We start from the raw sequence: 26,791 nt of genomic DNA, 5'->3' as shown, positions 1-26,791 counted from the left end.
CCACCCCAACAGGGCATAAAACCAACCTCTCTTTATTGCTACTGCTAATACACCCAAATCCAACAGCGTTCGAGAACCCTGCTCGCAGTGCCAACTGTTAGGTTCTAATTCTCAGAGTAAAAACTCGACGGACACTATGAATGCTTGAACCAAGTTTATTCTTCCCAGAGGGTCAAGACAGCTGCATTAGACAAAAAACATATTCACACAAGCACTGATATTTAATCCTCTCTCCTATGCTGTCTCCTCCTACACATCTAAACAGTCAATGCATCTCTGTTGCTAGACAGAACCTTAGTGATATCTGTTCTTCCTCACTCATCTGACCTGACCGCTACCCAAAGTGCTCACTCCTCCCCAACTCAAGGCTGACATGGTGATTGGTACCAGACTGTGTCTCTTCTCATCCCAGAGGATCCCACCCATAGGATGCCTGATGGCTAACAAAAAACATATCCTGACATAATGTAAACGTTATACATTAAGCTCTCTCCCTCAGTGACATGAATTCGTATATTTCATATTCTCAGAACCCAACAGTAGGTTTTAAGGTGTGGCTGCATGTTTGTCGTGGACGCATCGTCACTCTTGATGTTCTTTTTCCAAGTCTGAACTGGCCGTTCTTCTCTTTCCTCGACTAATTGAAACCTCAGGGACAGACATCCTGAACGAATCTGATGTCAGAGCTCCCATCAGCCCTCTACACCTCGCTGTGAGTAAAGCCTACCTGCTCCTGTAGTGGTCTCCATATGACAAATGGCACCCTATTCCCTATTTAGTACACTACGTTTGATCAGATCCTTATAGGCCCTGATCAAAAGTAGTTCACTACATAGGGAATAGGGTGCTATCTGGGATGCAAGCATGGTGTAGATTTTCCACAGGAAGTTGACTGTCCAGACAGACTCACACACCATATTCCGATCTATTCTGATTAGTGTAAAATACATGCATATTCTACACAGTGATGATGAGGATGATTTCCTTATTTTGCCATTTGAGTTAATCAACCTCAGAGGAGAAGTAGAGTGTTTGTTTCTCAATCCCACGCTTGACAGGAACCTCCGATGTTTATGCTGGGCAGGAGAAAAAATGGGCTCCCGATTGAAAGACTCTGGTCTACTTTAGAGGTCTAGCACTGTATTTCTGTTCAGGTGTACCACTGGTCTACTCTAGGACATTGATTATATTAAGAGTGAATATCTATTCATGCGTACCACAGTCACCACCACCATGCTATGGAGGTCCTGGTTCAGTCTCTGCTGGATCTAGACGTGAGGGACAGCCAGGGGCGCACCCCTCTGGACCTGGCTGCCTTAAAAGCCTTGTGGAGTGTGTTGACGTCCTCATCAACCAGGAAGCCTCCATCCTGGTTAAAGACTTCACTCTGAAGAGGACCCCCATCCACGCTGCAGGTAGACATAAGGATATCACATAGAGCTTCTGTAATTAAAAAGTTTTCCTGACCAAGATGGCCATTTGTTTGTCATGTTGCTAGGACGACTATGTCCACTCTAGGGATGGTATCGTGTGAAAATGCCCACGAGACACTGATCTAAGGTCATTTTTTGTCATGTTCTCCACTAATGATTGAGGATCTAGGGAGGGTAAGCTGATCCTAGATCAGTGCACAGGGGAGACTTCTATCCAGAGCCAGGTACACAGCTAGCAAGTGACAGGCTTCAATGGCCTCAGCCCCAAAATTCTTTATTATCTGCTGTGTACATCATGAGGATGTCATCTACCAACACACTGTTCTTGAAATCTGTCTGTTCATGTGAAGGTTATAGTCGTCCAGCAATCTGCTCATATCCTCTCTGTTGATCCTCCTCTAGCTACCAATGGTCAATCATCTGACATTCTTATATCCTCTTGTTGATCCTCCTCTAGCTACCAATGGTCAATCATCTGACATTCTTATATTCTCTCTGTTTATCCTCCTCTCGCTACCAATGGTCAATCATCTCACATTCTTATATCTTCTCAGTTTTTCCATCTCTAGCTACTGAAGGTCAATCATCTCACATTGTTATATCCTCTCTGTTTATCTTCCTCTAGCAACCAACGGACATTCGGAGTGTTTGCGTTTGCTGATTGGAAATGCTGACATCCAGAGTACAGTGGACATTCAAGACGGAATAGTCACTTGGGTTTTGGATACAATTCCTGAAATAAAGAGATTTTGAAACTGGGGCTGCATCCAAAATGGCAACCTGTACCCTACTTGGTACAGTACTTTAAACCAAAGTCCTATGGGCTCAGGTCAAGAGTAGTGTACCATATAGGGAATAGGTTGCCATTTGGGACTCAGCCTGGTTACTACCAGTTTGTAATATGACCTGTTGTCTTGTGTATCAGAACCCCTCTGATGCTGTCGGTGCTGAGCGGACACAGACTGTGTGTACTCCCTGTTCAACAAGGGAGCAAGCGTAGAAGCCAAAGACAAATGGCACAGAACAGCTCTACACAGAAGGGTTGTGAGGAGAGTTGGCTGTACGCGCTCACACACAGAAAGAGAGGGGGAGGCTTGTTCTGATCTAGGGATGGGGCCATTGAAATACTAGGGATGGCTTTGGTGTGGGATCTAGCATGGAATATAAATTATGCCCAAATATACCTATTATGATTCCTTATTATTTAATTGATTATAAATTATTCAAATCCATTCTTGTCTCCCCTCCCTTCCCTTCCTCCTAGGCGTGACTTTTCACGAGGAGTGCAGCACAGTGCCAGCTTCCTGGTTCGGGAAGGTAAGGGGCGGAGCCATGTCCACCTGGTGGCGGCGTCCGGACACATCGGGATACTGGGGTGGCTCCTACACACCGCCCAGTCAGTGTGGACCCTCCCCGTCATCACAGACAACCAGGGCTACACGCCACTACACTTGGCCTGCTACAACGGTATGTACTGGACAGAGGGACAGCGAAGTGGGCCAGAGGCCACAAACAAATACACACATAAACATAGCGTGTCTTAAATCACCACAAGCCAGCTTCAGGAGGGCACGAACCGAGACAGTCCGCACAGGAACCTTAAGAGTCCCTCAGACAGAGAGAGAAAGAGGGAGGGATAGGGGGAGGCACAACAGGCCCACACTCATCCTCTCATACCACCAGGTTCCTTCCAGCAGATACTGGACTTCAGAGGAACTGCTGCTGCTATACCCCATCTTTACCTTTACCCACAAAGGTCCTAAACGGTAGAAAGTGTCCGGCCAACAGACAGACGCACACCTTATGACGGCAATAACCTGTAGTCCAAGGGGATAGTAGCACTTCACTGAGAGCAAAACAGACAGGGACCAAAAGATGTGGAAGAAGCATTTTCAAAACCTGTTTTGACTGTAGAAATTGGGCTGAGTGTTTGTGCTGAGAAAAGACATAAGGAGTGATGTTTCATTTAAGTTTCATGAGAGTGATTGTCATGTTTATCCGCACACTAAGACAGTCAGAACGCACCTAGCCTCTTGTCTGTAATCCATGTGGGAGGAGGGGAAATCATACATTTTGTATGAACAAATATTTTTATAAAATCATTCATGTCTTAAGCTCTGTGGGAATAAAAAAATGGTAGCATTTGCTCTGATGAGTAATTGTAAAGATTTAATGCATCCCAAAAGGAACCCTATACTGAATAGTACACTACTGTTGAACAGGGTCCATAGGGTTCTGGTCAAAAGCAGTGCCATTTAGGATGCTGGTATGTGAACAACAGGACTTTTTGATGGGACATATTACATTATTAAACCTACCTGTCCTTTGGCCTCTAGAAAGTAATGATTAATTAATGTATTCTTTCTTGTGATATTTATGTCATCATTTTGTGCCTTCGTTAGTTACTGAGGGGAGGTTAGGAGAGTAGGGGCACCTGTATGAGCGAGGGTCTGTTGTCCGGGGCTCTGGCAGTCTCTATGGGGGTGCCACAGGGTTCAATTCTTGGACCGACTCTCTTCTCTGTATACATCAATGATGTCGCTCTTGCTGCTGGTGAGTCTCTGATCCACCTCTACGCAGACGACACCATTCTGTATACTTCTGGCCCTTCTTTGGACACTGTGTTAACAACCCTCCAGGCGAGCTTCAATGCCATTACAACTCTCCTTCCGTGGCCTCCAATTGCTCTTAAATACAAGTAAAACTAAATGCATGCTCTTCAACCGATCGCTGCCTGCTCCTGCCCGCCTGTCCAACATCACTACTCTGGACGGCTCTGACTTAGAATATGTGGACAACTACAAATACCTAGCTGTCTGGTTAGACTGTAAACTGTCCTTCCAAACAGCCCAAACAACTACCTCTTTCCCTAAGGGGGAAGATGCTCATCACAGCAGGAATGGACTCAATGGCAGCTGGCGGTCTGTAGAAAAAGTTATGGCAAAAAAAGTGCAACCCCATCCAAGGGTTGTACCCCAACTCATGAATGGATCAACAAACTCTGCCCTAGTCTGTAATGGGTTACCTACCCAAGGGAGTACCCCAGGAATGGATCAACAAACTCTGCCCTAGTCTGTCATGGGTTACCTACCCAAAGGAGTACCCCAGGAATGGATCAACAAACTCTGCCCTAGTCTGTAATGGGTTACCTACCCAAGGGAGTACCCCATGAATGGATCAACAAACTCTGCCCTAGTCTGTAATGGGTTACCTACCCAAGGGAGTACCCCAGGAATGGATCAATAAACTCTGCCCTAGTCTGTAATGGGTTACCTACCCAAGGGAGTACCCCAGGAATGGATCAACAAACTCTGCCCTAGTCTGTAATGGGTTACCTACCCAAGGGAGTACCCCAGGAATGGATCAACAAACTCTGCCCTAGTCTGTAATGGGTTACATACCCAAGGGAGTACCCCAGGAATGGATCAGCAAACTCTGCCCTAGTCTGTAATGGGTTACCTACCCAAGGGAGTACCCCAGGAATGGATCAACAAACTCTGCCCTAGTCTGTAATGAGTTACCTACACAAGGGAGTACCCCAGGAATGGTTCAACAAACTCTGCCCTAGTCTGTAATGGGTTACCTACCCAAGGGAGTACCCCAGGAATGGATCAACAAACTCTGACCTCGTCTATAATGGGCTACCTACCCAAGGGAGTACCCCAGGAATGGATCAACAAACTCTGCCCTAGTCTGTAATGGGTTACCTACCCAAGGGAGTACCCCAGGAATGGATCAACAAACTCTGCCCTAGTCTGTAATGGGTTACCTACCCCGTTACAATGCCAAGGAGCTTGGTCGCTGGTCTAGACTCAAGGGGGATCTGCACACTCAAAGATGCTGCCAACATCAAGGCATATCTCTATCTCCCCCGTCCTCTCCTCTATTCCCTTGTTGGCGTGTCTGTGTCTGTCAGTGCAGAGAGTGGTTCAAGAGGGTGCAGTTTGGTTACCACGATTTTGGCGCTGGCAGTACAGTTTGAATGCATTGGGCGTCTCAGAGGTCAGATCACCAGATAGACCTCTCTCCTTTCTCAGGGCAGTGTCAGGTGTACCAGGGGACAGCACTGGGTGGCTGGCACATGGCCAGCGGCGTGTATGTATGACAATGACAATGACAGTGGGCCATGCGTCTCTGAAAGTGGCTCCACTTCTCCTCTTTCATCTCACTGAAATGGACAGCGTGTCAGGGTTTTCGACAACGTAAATAAACTAAACAGATTAGAATACAATAGAATACAGGAGAGCAAGAGTAGAATACGATCAAATGAAAAGCAGGGGGAAATAACATGGTACTTGCCTACGGAGCAACAAGAGGAACTGCCCTCCCTCCCTTCAGGCTATGCTCAAACCCTACACCCCAACCCGAGCACTCTGTTGTGCCACGTCTGGTTTTTTGGCCCTGCCACCCCTAAGGTAACACATTAAATAATCTTACAGCACCCCTCCTCCTTAGCCTGACCCCCGTACTAGATACCCCGTACTAGATACCCCCATACTAGATACCCCCATACTAGATACCCCGTACTAGATACCCCCGTGCTAGATACCCCGTACTAGATAGCCTGTACTAGATACCCCCATACTAGATAGCCTGTACTAGATATCCCCGTACTAAATAACCTGTACTAGATACCCCCGAACTAGATACCCCATACTAGATAGCCCCATACTAGATACCCCCGTACTAGATACCCCCGTACTAGATACCCCTTACTATGACAGTGATATGTGGTTGTCCCACCTAGCTATGTTAAAGTGGAACTGACAGCATTTTAACTAAATGTACTTACTATGACAGTGATACGTGGTTGTCACACCTAGCTATGTTAAAGTGGAACTGACAGCATTTTAACTAAATGTACTTACTATGACAGTGATATGTGGTTGTCACACCTAGCTATGTTAAAGTGGAACTGACAGCATTTTAACTACTTTGCAGAGATGAAACAAACAGACAATCATAATATCGGTAAAAAATCTCAAATTCACAGTTTGTTTTTTGGGGGGGATTTTTTGTAATGGACATAGAAAAATTTGTTCAAATGAAAAAAAGAACTTGTTTCAAAACAGTATATATAAAAAAATAAATGAATGGAAAAGTGGTGTCTGCAAATGTATTCACCCCCTTTGCTATGAAGCCCCTAAATAAGATCTGGTGCAACCAATTACCTTCAGAAGTCACAATTAGTTAAATAAACTAGTCAGAATTGAAGGAATAATGGATGGCGCTACATACAGGGATATACTTGAGGGAAACCTGTTTCAGTCTTCCAGAGATTTGAGACTGGGACGGAGGTTCACCTTCCAGCAGGACAATGACCCTAAGCTTACTGCTGAAGCAACACTTGAGTGGTTTAAGGGGAAACATTTAAATGTCTTGGAATGGCCTAGTCAATGCCCAGACCCCAATCCAATTGAGAATCTGTGGTATGACTTAAAGATTGCTGTACACCAGCGGAACCCATCCAACTTGAACTGGAGCAGTTTTGCCTTGAAGAATGGGCAAAAATCCCAGTGGCTAGATGTGCCAAGCTTATAGAGACATACCCCAAGAGACTTGCAGCTATAATTGTTGCAAAATGTGGCTCTACAAAGTATTGACTTTGGGGGGGTGAATAGTTATGCACACTCAAGTTTTCTGTTTTTTTGTCTTATTTCTTGTTTGTTTCACAATAAAGAAAGATTTTGTATCTTCAAGGTGGTAGGCATGTTGTGTAAATCAAATGATACAAAAAATATATATTTTAATTCCAGGTTGCAAGGCAACAAAATAGGAAAAATGCCTAGGGGTGTGAATACTTTCGCCAGCCACTGTACATTTTCCCTGAACCCCCAAAGTACTCGTGACATTTTCACAGGAAAATGGTCCGATTCACGCACTTATCAAGAGAACATCCCTGGTCCTCCCTACTGCCTCTCATCTGGTGGACTCACTAAACACAAATGCTTCATTTGTAAATTATGTCTGAGTGTTGGAGTGTGCCCCTGCCGGTCCATCAATAAAAATATATTTTTAAATTGTGCAGTCTGGTTTGCTTAAAATAAGGAATTATAAATGGTTTTTACTTTTACTTTTTATACTTAAATACATTTGAGCAATTCCATTTGCTTTGAATTCTTAAGTATATTTCAAACCAAGTACCTTTAGACTTTTACTCAAGTAGTATTTTACTGGGTGACTTTCACTTTTACTTGAGTCAATTTCTGTTAAGGTATCATTTCTTTTAGTCAAGTATGACAATTGGGTTCTTTTCCCACCTCTGTTTGCACATGTGTGAGTGTGTGCGTCTGTGCCAGGTCATTGAAATGAGTGTGGAAAGGGAACCCATACCCAGGGGAGGGAGAAAGTGGCCCGCCTGACACTTGTGTTACTCCCTACCAGTTGCCCTTGTTCTCCACTCCTCATACATTATGGAAGACATTCATTCAGACTGAGACAAACCTATCACACTCCTCTGAAACGGGGAAGACAGAGGGGTCAATCTTCTTGGCGAAATGGCATTTCTGTCTTTTTTTCGGACATTTCTCAACTGTTCAAATTTTTTTTGAAACAGAACAAAGATATCCTACCCTACCCTCCTCCTTCAAGATGGATTTCCAGGTAATTGCCAAAATAAAGGAAAAAACTTGAGTAAATGAGGGATAATGAGGTGTGATTCCTGATTTAATTAAGCAATTAACATCCCATCAATCTTAGGATCTCAGTCACCAGATCTCAACCCAGTGGAACACTAATGGGAGATTCTAGAGTGGCACCGAAGACAGATTTTTACTACACCATCAACAGTACAACAAATGATAGAATTTCCCTTGGAAGAATGGTGTCGCATCCCTCCTATAGAGTTCCAGACACTTGTAGAATCTATGTCAAGGTGCACTGAAGCTGCTCGTCGTGGCCCAACACCCTATTAAGACACTTTATGTTGGTGTTTCCTTTATTTTGACAGTTACCTGTAGTTTGCAAATGACAACCTCATTTCTGTGTTGGTGATGAAATTCAGGAAACAAATTTGGTCAGTCTTCCAATACGTTTAGTACACATTTGAACACATATTTAATCCGCAGCATGTCCCGAATCAAATGAATTGGATGAGAAATATGATGTGTGTCAGTTAAAGAAAAACAGGAACGACTCAGGGAACAGTTAGAAGAATATTCATCGGGGCGTAAATCTAAATGTAAAATATGATTCTAGTCTGCACCTTGTCCACATTTGACACTTCATGCGTGGCTTGTAAGCAGAAGAGCTCCCAAGCGTTCCTCCGAGGTATGATCTAATCGGAGCGGTGGTGGTGGCGGCCGGCAGGTCGGATGAGCTCATGGTGCAGCTGACCACTGCTCACCGTCTTCCGGGTAATTGAAGGACTTTAACACTGCAGCGAGGTTGTGAGTACGAATCCTGGTGGATTTCCTCAAACCCTCCTGCCCCCTCCGGGGCCCAATTCGCTTCGTTAATGCTTTTCGTTGTCAGGAAGCAACAGCATTGGGTTCAACTGCGTTCCAGCCAAATGTTCTCCATGTGGTTGACGGTTGTTAATGAAGTGACCCCGATGTCTCTCTCTTCCTATTGAAGTATCGATAATGAGATTTATGCTCGGGCCTTGGGCAGCCTCAATGCTACTCTCTCTGCCTGCAACCTTGATTCAATTACTATTAAAGCCCCCATACCATAAACCCCTGGATCCGTTTCACATTGCAGGAGGTCTTTGTGTGTTTCTCATTGTCTTGACAAGAGGTTCAGAAACCAGGGGTCTTGTCCCTCCCTCATCAGATATGGTCTGGAGGTAGAGGAGGGGGAACAGTGGGGATGACAGGGGGGTCACAAGTGTTACAGTTTGAGCTCTTCACTCATTGTATGCATCCCCCACCCCTTTAAAAATGTTTGTGCTTCGTTCATGTCCAACTCTTTGATGTGGAGGAATGGGAGGTTTTCCCTGTATCGCTCCCGTCCACAGCACCCCTTATCTGCCCCCTCTCTCCATCTCTCTATAACTTCCTCTGGTTTCTATAGCCTCAGACGTAGTTCATTACCTGTTGGATTGGATAAGACGAGCCCAGAGTCAAATCCAAATGGCTAATTTTGTTTTCTCCAACCATATAATTCAAGCCGTTTCTTCCAATGGTCTCGAATGCAAAATGTTTCAGAATACATCATTCTCAGTGAAAAATGTAAGAAATGAAAATAAGCAAGCTGATACATTTGGGACACATTACAATGTATCTTTATCCGGCAGCCATCATGCTTCAAATGTGCGTAAGATATTATATAAAGCCTCCTCTTACTTTACCCAGTGCTCATCCTGGTTCTAAGTTAGAAAACTGGGCCAAAGCCTGTAGAGAGAGGGCCACGGGCAGACTGCAATGTGTTTACAATTGGAAGGTCTTGGGTGTGAACATCTTGAGCAGGCACTGTCCAGCTACAACCACAGCCAACAGGCCTGGTTCTGAGAGGCCCATTCTCAGGACCTCCCCACCCAAAGAAAAACAACATCAGCTTGTGCAGCTGTTTAACCAGTGGGGCAATTAGCACTCCTCCACTCACAGACCGGGTCACTCTAGTCACTTCTGGGATACTCTGGGTATTGTTGGGGTGGCAGGTAGCCTAGTGGTTAGAGCGTTGGGCCAGCAGCTGAAAGGTAGCTTGATCACATCCCTGAGCTGACAAGGTAAACATCTGTTGTTTTGCCCCTGAACAAGGCAGTTAACCCACTGTTTCTAGGTCATCATTATAAATAAGAATTTGTTCTGAACTGACTTGCCTAGTTAAATAAAGGTAAAAAAAAAGGTTTTGGGGGTTGCTACCTCGGGGGGAACGTCCATAGGGGTTTCTTTATCTGATAGATGCATAGCATCTGTCCACATTTTTGTGAAGTGTGTGTGCGTGTGTGCGTGAGTACGTGTGCCTGTGTCCGTGGAGTGAGGATGAATTGTGCTCTTTTCTAATAGTCCTTCCCTAATGTGTAACACTTCAGACCTACAAATGGCATTGTTCACCACTCACTTGTCATCATCCTCTTTCTCTCAAAGGAACGAATAGAATTCTCCTCCTGCTCTTCTAAAGAAGAAGAGGCATGAGAAGATACATGGGAGAGCAAGCAGTGATGGAGATGATGGTTTCTGTGTGCGTGCATACCTTTGTGTTTATGTGCGCCTCTGAGAGCGCGTGTATTTGGTTGTGTGTGTCGCAGTGAAGGGCGGCAGAAAGATGTGTCCACTTCGGTGCCCACCTCTGGCTCAGCCCTGACCTCTGGCTCAGCCCTGACCTCTGGCTCAGCCCTGACCTCTGGCTCAGCCCTGACCTCTGGCTCAGCCCTGACCTCTGGCTCAGCCCTGACCTCTCACCCATATTAAACCTCAGCAGGCTTCTCTCTCTTTCTGCTCATTCCTCCTTCCCTCGTTTTTTCTTCCCTTCGTGCTCCACTTCTCAGGGAACACACTCATACTTGTGGCTTTTGGTTGGCAGGGAAGTGTGCTGTCCTTTTTATTTTTGACATACTCCTCATCCGTCCAAATTGAACTGTTCAGTCATTTCCTGCCTGTAATAAAAACAAAAACTAGAATCATATCAGTTTTATTTCAAATTCGTTGTTATGTGCCACAGCCACAAGCATCATTATCTCTGCATCAAGAATTGATGTATTTTCCTTACATTGGAAGTCCCTCACCGGGGAGAAAAGTCTTTCACATGAAAAGGCCCCTCGCTGAAATCTAGACTCAACTTTGACTAGTGTTAGTGTGGGAGGAGGACTCGGTCAGGCTCTGAAGATGCTCATTTGTGTATAAATTAATGCAATAACCAAACAATCAGCTTGGTCTCCAAGTACCCACAATACCAGTGGAATATGTGCTAGAGAGTAGAGACCATCGAAATCAGCCGGAAATAGCCCGACCTGGTCCCCCCCTGGGTCAGATATGGGTCGAAGGCCAGAAATGAAAAATGTCCAATTACAGCCATGTTGTTTTAATTACTCAGGCTCCGTAAAGCAGACAGGGAGCTGCTTTAAAATGAGAAAAGCAAGTTTCTTGAGCAAGTCAGAGAGAGAGGGAGGTAGAGAGAGAGAGACAGAGAAAGAGAGAGCGAGCGATAGAAAGAGGGGGAGAAAGAGAGAGAGAAATAAGTGAAGTGTGTTTTCTCAAATGAACAGAGACCAAATGAACAGAAAGAAAGCAAAGCCTATAGAAAAATAGGTAATTGACCCGAATGCCACGCTTTGATATTGACATTACCGTATTGATGAATATGTATAGTTAGATGTGTATGCAACAGAAAAAGCTTTTCCGTAGTCAACACAAACTTGGACCCTGTGTCACACCCTGACCATAGTTTGCTTTGTAAGTCTCTATGTTTTGGTTGGTCAGGGTGTGATCTGAGTGGGCATTCTATGTTTCATGTCTAGTTTGTCTATTTCTATGTCTGGCCTGATATGGTTCTCAATCAGAGGCAGGTGTTAGTCATTGTCTCTGATTGGGAACCATATTTAGGTAGCCTGGGTTTCACTGTGTGTTTGTGGGTGATTGTTCCTGTCTCTGTGTTTGTACCAGATAGGACTGTTTCGGTTTTCACATTTTCATTATTTTGGTAGTTTTTCATGTATAGGTTTTCCTTCATTAAAATAACATGAATCATCACAACGCTGCATTTTGGTCCGACTCTCCTTCAGATGAAGAACCATTTCACCCTGTCCTCTCCGCCAATGTACCCCTGAAGTTGACGTTTTTAGGGTGTATTAATTTGGTATAGAATTAGTTTCTTTATCTAGTGTCTGAGGAAGTCTCTGGATATTTACCTTGTTGATGTTTTGCGCTAAACATTTCGAAATATTTTTGGTCGACAGGGCCACGACAGAGACATTCAGGCAGAAACTGGTAGCTCAACCCAACTCAAAGGATCGAGAGCACCACTGCAGGGGTCTTGACCCACTTTCTCCGGAGGCGGTGCTTCTATAATGGGAGAATGAGAGTCAGAGGTGGCATGGATGCTGAGGCTGGTATGGATGGAGGTTTTCCCAAAGGAACATAGTCTAACAGCCAAACACACATTACAGATCACGGTAGTCCAACAGAAAGCAGTGGGAAGGAACCGGAGCCTGTGCGTCTTTCCAGAGGTCAAAAAGGTAGAGGTTAGAGTCAATACTATCCCAGACAAACACACACACAGCCAGGTCACGCGGGTATACAAGTCAGTATTCGACTACCATCTGAGGACGACATGGAGATGACATGGAGTCCGGCCACAAGGGGCAACAGTGAGCGCTGTTACATTTAACTATGTTTTGGTTTTGCAAGGGCGTTGATTCTAAAGGTTGTAAGTTCAAATCCAGCGATAGAAAGTTGTTTTTTCTATTTTAGTTTTAAGCCCAAATCTTAACCCTTACAAATCTTAAAGTTTACATTGAGTTAATGCCTAACCTTAAGAATTTGGAGTTAATGCCTAACCTTAAACCTAACCTTAAAAATGTTGAGAAAATACCTAAACTTAACCTTGAACAAATCTACATTTTATGTTTGGAACATCTTCTAAATTTTACGTTTGAGAAACATAGATGAACGTCTAATTTTGATGTGAGACTGTGAGAGCTGGTAGCACAGACAGCCACACAACATGGCTTCTCACTTCCGACAACTGAGCAAGCGGGGGCAGTTTATTCACTCAAATATTTGATTTATTGTTGCTTTCAATCACACTATTCTGTATAATATGGATGGCTTCCAGTCAGTCACGTTGAAGTCTCTTCTCAGACATAGGAAGTGACCAGTGTGTGTGAGCTGTATGTCAGTCACGTTAAAGTCTCTCCTCAGACATAGGAAGTGACCAGTGTGTGTGAGCTGTATATCAGTCACGTTGAAGTCTCTCCTCTGTATCTCTCTGTGTGTGTGTTCTCTTAGCAGTTCTGTACAATCAGCTAATTGTATTACCCACCTGTCACTCATTACCTCCATCCTCCTACAATATCAATGACTCGTGTAATGCAGCTTTTTGGCTGAAATCAATAGTTAGGGTTAGTTATCCATGTTCCACTGGGGGTTGGGAAAGAGCCTCTTGCTTGGAGAGCCTCGGTTGTGAATAGCAACAATGTGTTTAGTGCACCATATGGTTTTGAACACATCAGGGCAAACTGTGGAGAGGTCATCAATCAGTCTTCCACTGACAAGTCCAGGGATGGGAAATAAATATTTACGCTTCACAAAATGACATCCAGTCCTCGTCTGCTCCTCGCCCTATGCCTAGAAATAGCATCCCCCAGACCACATACACACGCTGAGAACTGCATGGGGACCCATGTGTGTGAGGGTTACAGTACACTCTCCCACCTCATACACACACTTTCCAGCCCCTAAGGCCTGAGTAATACATCTGGGGTTGGTGATGTATGACATGGGCCCATGTCTCTCTGTGGATATGCATTTTCTCTGCTTTACACGTGTCTGATTAGGAAACGCTCCGTCTGAGAGGAGAGTAGTGTAGCAACTCAAATGTAACCTTGATTTAATCAGGCAAGTCAGTTAACAACACATTCTGATTTACAATGACGGTCTACCGGGGAACAGTGGGTTAACTGCCTTGTTCAGGGGCAGAACGACAGATTTTTACCTTGTCAGCTCGGGGGTTCAATCTAGCAACCTTTTGGTTACTGGCCCAATGCTCTAACCACTAGGCTATCAGCCGCCCCTATAATGTGAGTGAGGGATATATATATATATATATATATACCTATACACAAAAGAAACTATACAAATCTATAAATGTGTGGTGGGAGGGGGTTGTATAGTTCTTTAACCCGGGGGTGGGGGGTGGAGGGTGGAGGGGTACTACTAAGTCCTGTCGAAGGTTATACTATATGTCTACTCTTGTTTTAAGAAGGTCATACCAAGGATAATTTTGTCATTTGATTTTGAATTAAAAAAAAATATATATAACAAAAATCTTTGATGAAAATCTTTATTTGGCCTTACTTACTGCTATGAGCCCATATAAAGCATTGGATTTTAAAAAAATGGAACGGAAGTTTGTTCTGAAGTGTCTATCCTATAGCTGAGAGATTTAAGAAAGATCAGGAAGCGTTTGGACACACCTACAAATTCCAAGGTTTTTCTATATTTTTCTACATTGTAGAATAATAGTGAAGACATCAAAACGATTAAATAACACATATAGAATCATGTAGTAACCATAAAAGTGTTAAACAAATCAAAATATAATTTATATTTGAGATTCTTCAAAGTAGCCACCCTTTGCGTTTGCCCAACACGCTTGTGGGGGCCATAGAGGAGTCATAATAGGTCAAACTGTTTGGACTCTACAGACAATTTTGTGAGAAGACCCATTTTTGGTGGGTCTCCTGGTCTTACAGACACCGCTCTAGCTCTGCCACCGTTTCATGGCGGAAGTGATACGTAGGCGGATGCGGTGGATCGAGACAAAGCAGATATCTTCATTGTGCTCAGTGCAACATGGCCTTCTGATATTGACCTGACCTTCAATGAGACTCTCCCCGCCCTAATCAATACTATTCAATATCTTAGATCATGTTCTTTCTCAATATTCATTAAGAATAACCTCCATCGTCAAATTGGCCTGCACTTACAGCAGTGTGGCTGCTTTCCCCCCCTCAGTGTCTGCGTCCCAGCGGGCACACTATTCCCTATTAACCTGCACTTACAGCAGTGTGGCTGCTTTCCCCCCCTCAGTGTCTGCGTCCCAGCGGGCACACTATTCCCTATTAACCTGCACTTACAGCAGTGTGGCTGCTTTCCCCCCCTCAGTGTCTGCTTCCCAGCGGGCACACTATTCCCTATTAACCTGCACTTACAGCAGTGTGGCTGCTTTCCCCCCCTCAGTGTCTGCGTCCCAGCGGGCACACTATTCCCTATTAACCTGCACTTACAGCAGTGTGGCTGCTTTCCCCCTCTCAGTGTCTGCGTCCCAGCGGGCACACTATTCCCTATTAACCTGCACTTACAGCAGAGTGGCTGCTTTCCCCCCCTCAGTGTCTGCGTCCCAGCGGGCACACTATTCCCTATTAACCTGCACTTACAGCAGTGTGGCTGCTTTCCCCCCCTCAGTGTCTGCGTCCCAGCGGGCACACTATTCCCTATTAACCTGCACTTACAGCAGTGTGGCTGCTTTCCCCCCCTCAGTGTCTGCTTCCCAGCGGGCACACTATTCCCTATTAACCTGCACTTACAGCAGTGTGGCTGCTTTCCCCCCCTCAGTGTCTGCGTCCCAGCGGGCACACTATTCCCTATTAACCTGCACTTACAGCAGTGTGGCTGCTTTCCCCCCCTCAGTGTCTGCGTCTCAGCGGGCACACTATTCCCTATTAACCTGCACTTACAGCAGTGTGGCTGCTTTCCCCCCCTCAGTGTCTGCGTCTCAGCGGGCACACTATTCCCTATTAACCTGCACTTACAGCAGTGTGGCTGCTTTCCCCCCCTCAGTGTCTGCGTCCCAGCGGGCACACTATTCCCTATTAACCTGCACTTACAGCAGTGTGGCTGCTTTCCCCCCCTCAGTGTCTGCGTCTCAGCGGGCACACTATTCCCTATTAACCTGCACTTACAGCAGTGTGGCTGCTTTCCCCCCCTCAGTGTCTGCGTCCCAGCGGGCACACTATTCCCTATTAACCTGCACTTACAGCAGTGTGGCTGCTTTCCCCCCCTCAGTGTCTGCGTCCCAGCGGGCACACTATTCCCTATTAACCTGCACTTACAGCAGTGTGGCTGCTTTCCCCCCCTCAGTGTCTGCGTCTCAGCGGGCACACTATTCCCTATTAACCTGCACTTACAGCAGTGTGGCTGCTTTCCCCCCCTCAGTGTCTGCGTCCCAGCGGGCACACTATTCTTCTAATGGAATATGTTATATTTTCCCCCTGAATATATAATATGGCTGTGTCCTATCTTTATCTCAGCAGGCTAGTGTAGCTACGTGGGCTCAGGAGACTCAGGACATTGATTGCTGCCCAGCAGGTTAGACACACGCTTTGACAATGGTGCTCCCTCTGGGATGCATGGTGCTCTCTCAGTGTCATCTCCAGCCATCACACACACAGGTTAGACACACGCTTTGACAATGGTGCTCCCTCTGGGATGCATGGTGCTCTCTCAGTGTCATCTCCAGCCATCACACACACAGGTTAGACACACGCTTTGATAAGGGTGCTCCCTCTGGGATGCATGGTGCTCTCTCAGTGTCATCTCCAGCCATCACACACACAGGTTAGACACACGCTTTGATAATGGTGCTCCCTTTGGGATGCATGGTGCTCTCTCAGTGTCATCTCCAGCCATCACACACACAGGTTAGACACACGCTTTGATAAGGGTGCTCCCTTTGGGATGCATGGTGCTCTCTCAGTGTCATCTCCAGCCATCACACACACAGGTTAGACACACGCTTTGATAATGGTGCTCCCTCTGGGATGCATGGTGCTCTCTCAGTGTCATCTCCAGCCATCACACACACAGGTTAGACACACGCTTTGATAATGGTGCTCCCTTTGGGATGCATGGTGCTCTCTCAGTGTCATCTCCAGCCATCACACACACAGGTTAGACACACGCTTTGATAAGGGTGCTCCCTCTGGGATGCATGGTGCTCTCTCAGTGTCATCTCCAGCCATCACACACACAGGTTAGACACACGCTTTGATAATGGTGCTCCCTTTGGGATGCATGGTGCTCTCTCAGTGTCATCTCCAGCCATCACACACACAGGTTAGACACACGCTTTGATAATGGTGCTCCCTCTGGGATGCATGGTGCTCTCTCAGTGTCATCTCCAGCCATCACACACACAGGTTAGACACACGCTTTGATAATGGTGCTCCCTCTGGGATGCATGGTGCTCTCTCAGTGTCATCTCCAGCCATCACACACACAGGTTAGACACACGCTTTGATAATGGTGCTCCCTCTGGGATGCATGGTGCTCTCTCAGTGTCATCTCCAGCCATCACACACACAGGTTAGACACACGCTTTGATAATGGTGCTCCCTCCGGGAATGCATGGTGCTCTCTCAGTGTCATCTCCAGCCATCACACACACAGGTTAGACACACGCTTTGATAATGGTGCTCCCTCTGGGATGCATGGTGCTCTCTCAGTGTCATCTCCAGCCATCACACACACAGGTTAGACACACGCTTTGATAATGGTGCTCCCTCTGGGATGCATGGTGCTCTCTCAGTGTCATCTCCAGCCATCACACACACAGGTTAGACACACGCTTTGATAATGGTGCTCCCTCTGGGATGCATGGTGCTCTCTCAGTGTCATCTCCAGCCATCACACACACAGGTTAGACACACGCTTTGATAATGGTGCTCCCTTTGGGATGCATGGTGCTCTCTCAGTGTCATCTCCAGCCATCACACACACAGGTTAGACACACGCTTTGATAATGGTGCTCCCTCTGGGATGCATGGTGCTCTCTCAGTGTCATCTCCAGCCATCACACACACAGGTTAGACACACGCTTTGATAATGGTGCTCCCTCTGGGATGCATGGTGCTCTCTCAGTGTCATCTCCAGCCATCACACACACAGGTTAGACACACGCTTTGATAATGGTGCTCCCTCTGGGATGCATGGTGCTCTCTCAGTGTCATCTCCAGCCATCACACACACATACACACATGCACACTCCTCTCTCTCTCTTTCTCTCTCTCTTCTCTGATTAGACTCATGTCTTTCTTTAGTAGCCCCCTGAGCATTGGATGAAGGCCCTCTCTCCTCCTGTCTTCAGCTCCCAGCTTCCAGCGCACCCCAACCTCCCCTCTCCCCCTCTCCCTTTTGTTGTTAGGGACATATGATGATGTCTGCTGACCCTTCTGGCATCTGACTGTCCCAGGCACACTCACTGAACTTTGCTCACAAAACCCTCCCTTTCTCTCTCTCTCTCTCTCTCTCTCTCTCTCTCTCTCTCCCATCCCCTTCCTTCCCATCCGTCTTGACACAAACACAGACGATTCACAGAAAAACGGAACAGGGAGAGAGATAATGGCGGCCATCCAGCAGAGCTGCGCTAATCAGCGAGCATCGTGGGAAAAGCACAGGATGAGGGGAGAAAAAACAGGTCATTGTCTGTGGGAGATTAAAGTCTCCGAAAAGGCGGCATTGTCCGACGGAGGGGATAAATCTTCCTGCTGTCACTCAAACCTGAATTAAATTCTCCTTCCCTTTTCTAAAAGGGGCTTATCTCCGACTCAAATAGCTTGTTGCTCTACAAGCCCAGAGGAATGTATTTGGTGAGTTTCTGTTCGCTGACAATTGGGGGAGATTGTTATCACGATGGAGGGATAGAGGAGGGAGGATGGTCTTTGAGGTTGATTGACCGTCGCACCGCTATTTAGCGAGTGAAGAATATTCCTCCCTCCCAGAAGTGGTTACAATCCGGAAAAAATTATCGGGGACCCTGGCACGGTCCGGCCACAACACGAAGGCTCTTCTTTTCGATAGCCACCAGCCCCCATCCCTCCCCTCCTCCTCCCTTCCCTCTTCCACCTCCTCGCCACATCACTTTATCGCCCATCCAGACCTGCCAAATCCTACTCCTTTACACTGGGGATTTGGAGGGGGTCCTGGTGTTCCCCCCCGCTCATTCAAAACAGACCCCCCCCCCCCCTTCACGCCCACCACCCCTCCACCTCCACCTTATCCAGGAAGGAGAAGAGAAGAGGAGAGGGAAATTAATCAGGAAGTTGTGCTCCTGCTCTGCGCTGCCTCATCCCCCTTTATCTTCCTCCCTTTCACATATTCCCATTCTGCCATCTCTGAGAAGAAGAAGACTGGAAAAGGAGAGAAAAGGAACGATATTGATGATTCACACAATCCCCCCAACATTTGGAAAAAGTGATTTCCCGCCCCCACCCCCCCCACACCCCCGTTGCCCTCGATCTTAAACAGTAAGTGGGTGGGTCGATCCACTGTTGTTGTTTATGCCCCACGTTAATGCTCTCTCCTCTTTCACAATGCACCCCCCTCCCCACCAACACTAACCCCGACCATGATCCCCCCCCCCCACTCCCCACCATGCATCTCTCTGAGCTCTGTTCCCCTGCCGATATGACTCCCTGACGAGGGGGCTTACACGTGTTTACAGGATTAAACGAATTAGCACGAAACAGAGATGTAGAGGGGTTGGGTAGAAATGAAGCCCAAACGTGCATCCTCTGGCCGTGCCATCCTCTGGCCGTGCCATCCTCTGGGAAAGGGAGAAGGATTGCAAGGTTTTTCTCATTTTCTTTTTGTTGTTTTTTCATGAGGAAGTGAGGACGCGGTTTGTGTTTGGGTGCGAGAGAGGTGAGAGAGGGTGAAGGTCAGACACAGAAAGAAAGCCATTGTGAGCAATACGTCTGGACCTTTGAGTTGCTTTGTCCTAAAGTAGCCCTCCTAGCCACAGCTCTGGATGTGCTGTCGGTGGTGGTACATTTCTCCTCCTGTTTCAACCCGGCTGTCTTTCAGTGAGGAAACAAGCCCCCCTTTTTCAGGAGCAACCTCCTTCACCATTTCAGGTGACACACAAGATATACAGTTGAAGTCAGAAGTTTACATACACTTAGGTTGGAGTCATTAAAACTAGCTTTTTAACCCCTCCAACACATTTCTTGTTAACAAACTATAGTTGTGGCAAGTCGGTTAGGACATCTACTTTGTGCATGACTCAGTCATTTTACCAACAATTGTTTACAGACAGATAATTTCACTGTATCACAATTCCAGTGGGTCAGAAGTTTACATACACTAAGTTGACTGTAAAAATGATGTCATGACTTCTGTCATGACTTTAGAAGCTTCTGAAAGGCTAATTGACATAATTTGAATCAATTGGAGGTGTACCTGTGGACGCATTTCAAGGCCTACCTTCAAACTCAGTGCCTCTTTGCTTGACATCATGCAAAAATCAAATTAAATCAGAGAAGAAACAAAATTGTAGACCTCCACAAGTCTGGTTCATCCTTGAGAGCAATTTCCAAACACCTGAAGGTACCACGCTCGTCTGTACAAACAGTAGTACGTAAGTCAATCAAATTGATTTATAAAGCCCTTCTTACATCAGCTGATATCTCAAAGTGCTGTACAGAAACCCAGCCTAAAACCCCAAACAGCAAGCAATGCAGGTGTAGCACGGTGGCTAGGAAAATCTCCCTAGAAAGGCCTGAACCTAGGAAGAAACCTAGAGAAGAACCAGGCTATGAGGGGTGGCCAGTCCTCTTCTGGCTGTGCCGGGTGGAGATTATAACAGAACATGGCCAAGTTGTTTAAATTTTCATAGATAACCAGCTGGGTCATATAATAATAATCACAGTGGTTGTCAAGTGTGCAACAGGTCAGCACCTCAGGAGTAAATGTCAGTTGGCTTTTCATAGTTGGCTTTTCATAGCCGATCAAGTATCTCTCTCTCCAAATGGGTTCTTCGGCTGTCCCCTTAGGAGAACCCTTTTTGGTTCCATGTAGAACTCTTTTGGAATCCATTTTAGAACCCTCTGTGTAAAGGGTTCTTTTTTAGAACCCTCTGTGTACATGCAACTCAAATGGCTTCTACTTGGAACCAAACAGGGTTCTTCAAAGGGTTCTCCTGTGCGGGAAGCTGAAGAACCCCTGTAGGGTCTAGATAGCACCTTTCTTTCAAAAGGTGTATATGACATGCTATATGCTATATACATTTATGGATAGTGACGCCTGGCCTCCTGGATTTGTTTAGACTTTTTATGAGTTGGTTTAGATGTTACATTGAAGGGAGAGGTACGTTGGTTTATTTATGTACTCATAGCTCTCCTGTCCTCAAAAATTGTGTAGACTTGGTGAAGTTGGTGTTTGCTTTGTGTTTGTGCGTGCACGGGTTTGTGTGTTTATGTGTGTGAAAGTGTGTTTGTGTATATGGTTGAAAGTGTGTGTACGAGTGTGTGTGTGTCTGTGTGTGCGCGTGTGTGTGTGTGTGTGTGTGCGTGCGTGTGCGTGTGTGTGTGTGTGTGTGTGTGTGTGTGCGTGTGCGTGTGTGTGTGTGTGTGTGTGCGTGCGTGCGTGCGTGTGTGTGTGTGTGATAGACAGACAGACAGACTGCAGCTGTGACACCCCCTGGCCTTCCCCAGTTGACACCTGTTGATAACACCATTAGGAGATATAGACAGATATACAGACAGACAGCGCTAGTGGACATTACTAAGTGCTTTCACCATCAACAGTTAGTGAGGCTCTGCGTAAGAGATATATATTTTGAAATATATGGGCAAAGTGCTTATTTAGCATACAGATCTAGATGTAATTTGATGTATAAATCCCTGGAGTCCAGTTACAGTTACATATCAGGATCAAAGCTAAAGATTTCTTAACGTCTTGATTCTGTAAGTGTAACAGACACACAGTCGACAGCGGCAGTGGAAGGGTTAACCGGTAACGTGTTTTTATGTCCCCTCGTTTCTTCCCCCTCTTTCTACAATAAGAAAGCTGAAATAATTTGGATAACTGGACAATCACTGAGGGCCACATGAGCCCGCCGTCTGGCCCCAGCGCCATGTCGTGGGTGACCCGGCCGCCCATTTATTCTCTCCCACTGATCGCAATCAGCGGTCAACCCCGGCAATAGATCACTTACTCATTCATCCCCAAAGCCCGTGGAAGGAGGAGAGGAAGAAGTGAAGAAGAAATCGAGTGGCCCGTGGATCCAATGAGGCCAGTCGGGGGCCCCACAGTGCTCCCTGGGAGCAATGGCGACCGATGGGAGTTGATAAATGTCAGTGCGGGTAATTTGAGGGGTTTGTGATTCTTATCGAGAAGATCTTATCAAGGTAGGAAGTTACAGTTTTTTCCAACTGCTTACACACGTTTTCAAAACTGTCTCCTTTTTTTCAAATCTCTACACACAATTTCCAAAACTGCACACACAAAATGCAAAATGCCTCACATCTCCTTCAAAATGTAACCAGTGCTAAGCTACGCTTCATCTCTACTCCGGCCTGGGTCTGGCCACAATACTTCGTCCACATCACAAGATACGTTTTCTCTTGCCAAACATCGAGGGAAGTATCTCCTAGCGTGTCGTATCCAACCTTGGACAGAGGCAACCTCTATGTCCCCACATAGACCATATTTATAATTGCAGTCTCTTGTACATCTGTAAACAAGTGTCCTCGTCCTCCATGATGTCTTTGCCTTTCCACTCTGTACAGAATTCAAACACAGTATGTGTTCAGTATAGGAACTGTAAACAATGTACAAAAAAATGTAGTACAGCATGACAACCAACCTCATTCATTCAATGCAGTGCAGTAAATGGATGGCTTAGAGTTACAAATGTTTATGCAATACTATGCAGTCATACGTATTTTACAGTACATTACTGTAATGCTAAAATAGTCATTCGATAGTTGCATACCTGTTCTCATTTCTGAAGGTTCGAATTATGGACGCCACTGTAAATTGACTCAAGTTGGGCTGGACTCTCAGTCCAGCCTCTCTCATGGTCAAACCGTGGTTTTTACATGATGGCATCCATTGTTCAAAACAGGTAATCTGACCTTTGACCTATTTATAGGCCTATACTACAGTAAAGCAGTGATTGGTTAGTGATCAGTTAAGCTATTAGTGTTTGCACATATAAGGAGTGTGTGTGTGACCCGGTGAATAAGTGTAGCATTTTGATTGGTTGTGTTTGGAAAAGGAAAGCAAGTCACTTCCTGTTAGATTTTTGTGTTTTAGGTAGAGAATTGTGTGTACTGTTTTGAAAAAAGTGTTTTATGCAATTGACAACTGAGTCAAAGGCTGAGAAATAGCTTATGGTTTTGGATATTTGGTGTGTAGTTTTGCACTTTGAGTGAGAGGTTTCAAAAATCGTGTGACATGAAAAGATTTTGTGTGTAAGCAGTTGGAAATAACTGTAATAGAAAATACTTAATAAAAATATAACCCAGGCTATTGTGTTTGTTCTCCCCTTATCCCCCTTCCTGCCTTTGCATCCATACATGTGGCTCCTTAAATTGGGACAATGGCGTACTTTGGAGATCTTTTGAAATCGACCAATATCATCAAAGTGATTAGAGATCTGCCCAGGTGATCCTGTTGCTTGCCCTCTTCCCCTCCTCCTCCTTTTCTCTCGGCCCCTGGCTTCACTCTCTTCATCTCTTATCAGGGCTAATTGAAGACAAGCTCTTTCATAAAGTGGACAATGGGACCAACAGGAGAAGCATTTCCACTCAGACGACTGACTGACTGCCTCAGCGGGTGGGATGAGGAGAAGAGGAAAGGAGGAGAGAAAGACACGCTAGTGAGTGTAGGAGACTGCATGGCCCTAAGCCTCTCTCATCCACTCCACACTGTGGCCTGGGCTTTCATGCCTCCACTTGACATCCCCAGAACTCCAAACTATGGCAGTTTATTAAATGGAATGTGCTTTTTAATGAACCAGTTTGATTGAATAAATTGTCGGCGCAACGCAAGGAATTTTGTGGAATTATGTGCGTTTGTGTATGTGTGTGCAGGGCTAACATTTTTTTCCCCTGGTGAAAAATTGTTCCGTCACGCAATCGAGAACATTTGGATAATCTTATAGTCATTCACAATGCTTTATTAAAATGTATATTGGATTACTGAGATGATATTCAAGAAATCATGTTGTGGTTCTAAATATTTGAATGTGCAACCTAATCCAGTGAATGTCATGCACGTTGGGCTGACTGTTGTTGTTACATTTTGCTGTTAAAATAGGGCACCCGAATATATACATATACATTATTTGGTGTTAAATGGAGATGAATTTTGCCTACACCTTTATGTTCACTAATATCATAGGCTAAATTATTTGGGTCTAATTCACTACCTGAGTATATCACTAACTCTAAATATAATACCAGCTGTTAGTAGTTATGTATTAATCTAACTCTAAATATAATACCAGCTGTTAGTAGTTATGTATTAATCTAACTCTAAATATAATAACAGCTGTTAGTAGTTATGTATTAACTCTAAATATAATACCAGCTGTTAGTAGTTATGTATTAACTCTAAATATAATACCAGCTGTTAGTAGTTATGTATTAATCTAACTCTAAATATAATACCAGCTGTTAGTAGTTATGTATTAACTCTAAATATAATACCAGCTGTTAGTAGTTATGTATTAACTCTAAATATAATAACAGGTGTTAGTAGTTATGTATTAACTCTAAATATAATACCAGCTGTTAGTAGTTATGTATTAATCTAACTCTAAATATAATACCAGCTGTTAGTAGTTATGTATTAATCTAACTCTAAATATAATAACAGCTGTTAGTAGTTATGTATTAATCTAACTCTAAATATAATACCAGCTGTTAGTAGTTATGTATTAATATAACTCTAAATATAATAACAGCTGTTAGTAGTTATGTATTAATCTAACTCTAAATATAATACCAGCTGTTAGTAGTTATGTATTAATCTAACTCTAAATATAATACCAGCTGTTGGTAGTTATGTATTATTCTAACTCTAAATATAATAACAGCTGTTAGTAGTTATGTATTAACTCTAAATATAATACCAGCTGTTAGTAGTTATGTATTAACTCTAAATATAATACCAGCTGTTAGTAGTTATGTATTAATCTAACTCTAAATATAATAACAGCTGTTAGTAGTTATGTATTAACTCTAAATATAATACCTGCTGTTAGTAGTTATGTATTAACTCTAAATATAATACCAGCTGTTAGTAGTTATGTATGAATCTAACTCTAAATATAATACCAGCTGTTAGTAGTTATGTATTAATCTAACTCTAAATATAATACCAGCTGTTAGTAGTTATGTATTAATCTAACTCTAAATATAATACCAGCTGTTAGTAGTTATGTATTAACTCTAAATATAATACCAGCTGTTAGTAGTTATGTATTAACTCTAAATATAATACCAGCTGTTAGTAGTTATGTATTAATCTAACTCTAAATATAATACCAGCTGTTAGTAGTTATGTATTAATCTAACTCTAAATATAATACCAGCTGTTAGTAGTTATGTATTAATCTAACTCTAAATATAATACCAGCTGTTAGTAGTTATGTATTAATATAACTCTAAATATAATACCAGCTGTTAGTAGTTATGTATTAATCTAACTCTAAATATAATACCAGCTGTTAGTAGTTATGTATTAATATAACTCTAAATATAATAACAGCTGTTAGTAGTTATGTATTAATATAACTCTAAATATAATACCAGCTGTTGGTAGTTATGTATTAATCTAACTCTAAATATAATAACAGCTGTTAGTAGTTATGTATTAACTCTAAATATAATACCAGCTGTTAGTAGTTATGTATTAACTCTAAATATAATACCAGCTGTTAGTAGTTATGTATTAACTCTAAATATAATACCAGCTGTTAGTAGTTATGTATTAACTCTAAATATAATACCAGCTGTTAGTAGTTATGTATTAATCTAACTCTAAATATAATACCAGCTGTTAGTAGTTATGTATTAATCTAACTCTAAATATAATAACAGCTGTTAGTAGTTATGTATTAATCTAACTCTAAATATAATACCAGCTGTTAGTAGTTATGTATTAATATAACTCTAAATATAATTCCAGCTGTTAGTAGTTATGTATTAACTCTAAATATAATACCAGCTGTTAGTAGTTATGTATTAACTCTAAATATAATACCAGCTGTTAGTAGTTATGTATTAATCTAACTCTAAATATAATAACAGCTGTTAGTAGTTATGTATGAATCTAACTCTAAATATAATACCAGCTGTTAGTAGTTATGTATTAATCTAACTCTAAATATAATACCAGCTGTTAGTAGTTATGTATTAATCTAACTCTAAATATAATACCAGCTGTTAGTAGTTATGTATTAATCTAACTCTAAATATAATACCAGCTGTTAGTAGTTATGTATTAATATAACTCTAAATATAATACCAGCTGTTAGTAGTTATGTATTAATCTAACTCTAAATATAATACCAGCCGTTAGTAGTTATGTATTAATCTAACTCTAAATATAATACCAGCTGTTAGTAGTTATGTATTAACTCTAAATATAATAACAGCTGTTAGTAGTTATGTATTAACTCTAAATATAATAACAGCTGTTAGTAGTTATGTATTAATCTAACTCTAAATATAATACCAGCTGTTAGTAGTTATGTATTAATATAACTCTAAATATAATACCAGCTGTTAGTAGTTATGTATTAATCTAACTCTAAATATAATACCAGCTGTTAGTAGTTATGTATTAATCTAACTCTAAATATAATAACAGCTGTTAGTAGTTATGTATTAATCTAACTCTAAATATAATACCAGCTGTTAGTAGTTATGTATTAATCTAACTCTAAATATAATACCAGCTGTTAGT

At 43.6% G+C, this 26,791-nt stretch overlaps 1 long non-coding RNA gene across 1 annotated transcript; it reads left to right on the top strand.

The window, feature by feature from the left end:
* The first annotated feature begins 1,237 nt into the window (after nucleotides 1-1,237).
* Nucleotides 1,238-2,694, top strand: LOC116356999 (uncharacterized). Its single transcript, XR_004205287.1, has 3 exons — nucleotides 1,238-1,415; nucleotides 2,059-2,115; nucleotides 2,359-2,694. It is a non-coding gene; the product is annotated as an uncharacterized LOC116356999 (long non-coding RNA).
* Nucleotides 2,695-26,791: the final 24,097 nt, after the last annotated feature.

The sequence above is a fragment of the Oncorhynchus kisutch genome, linkage group LG24 (assembly GCF_002021735.2).
Source record: "Oncorhynchus kisutch isolate 150728-3 linkage group LG24, Okis_V2, whole genome shotgun sequence".
Lineage (NCBI taxonomy): Eukaryota > Metazoa > Chordata > Actinopteri > Salmoniformes > Salmonidae > Oncorhynchus > Oncorhynchus kisutch.
Note: the sequence above shows the minus strand (reverse complement) of the source record. Positions and strands in the feature narration are given on the sequence as shown.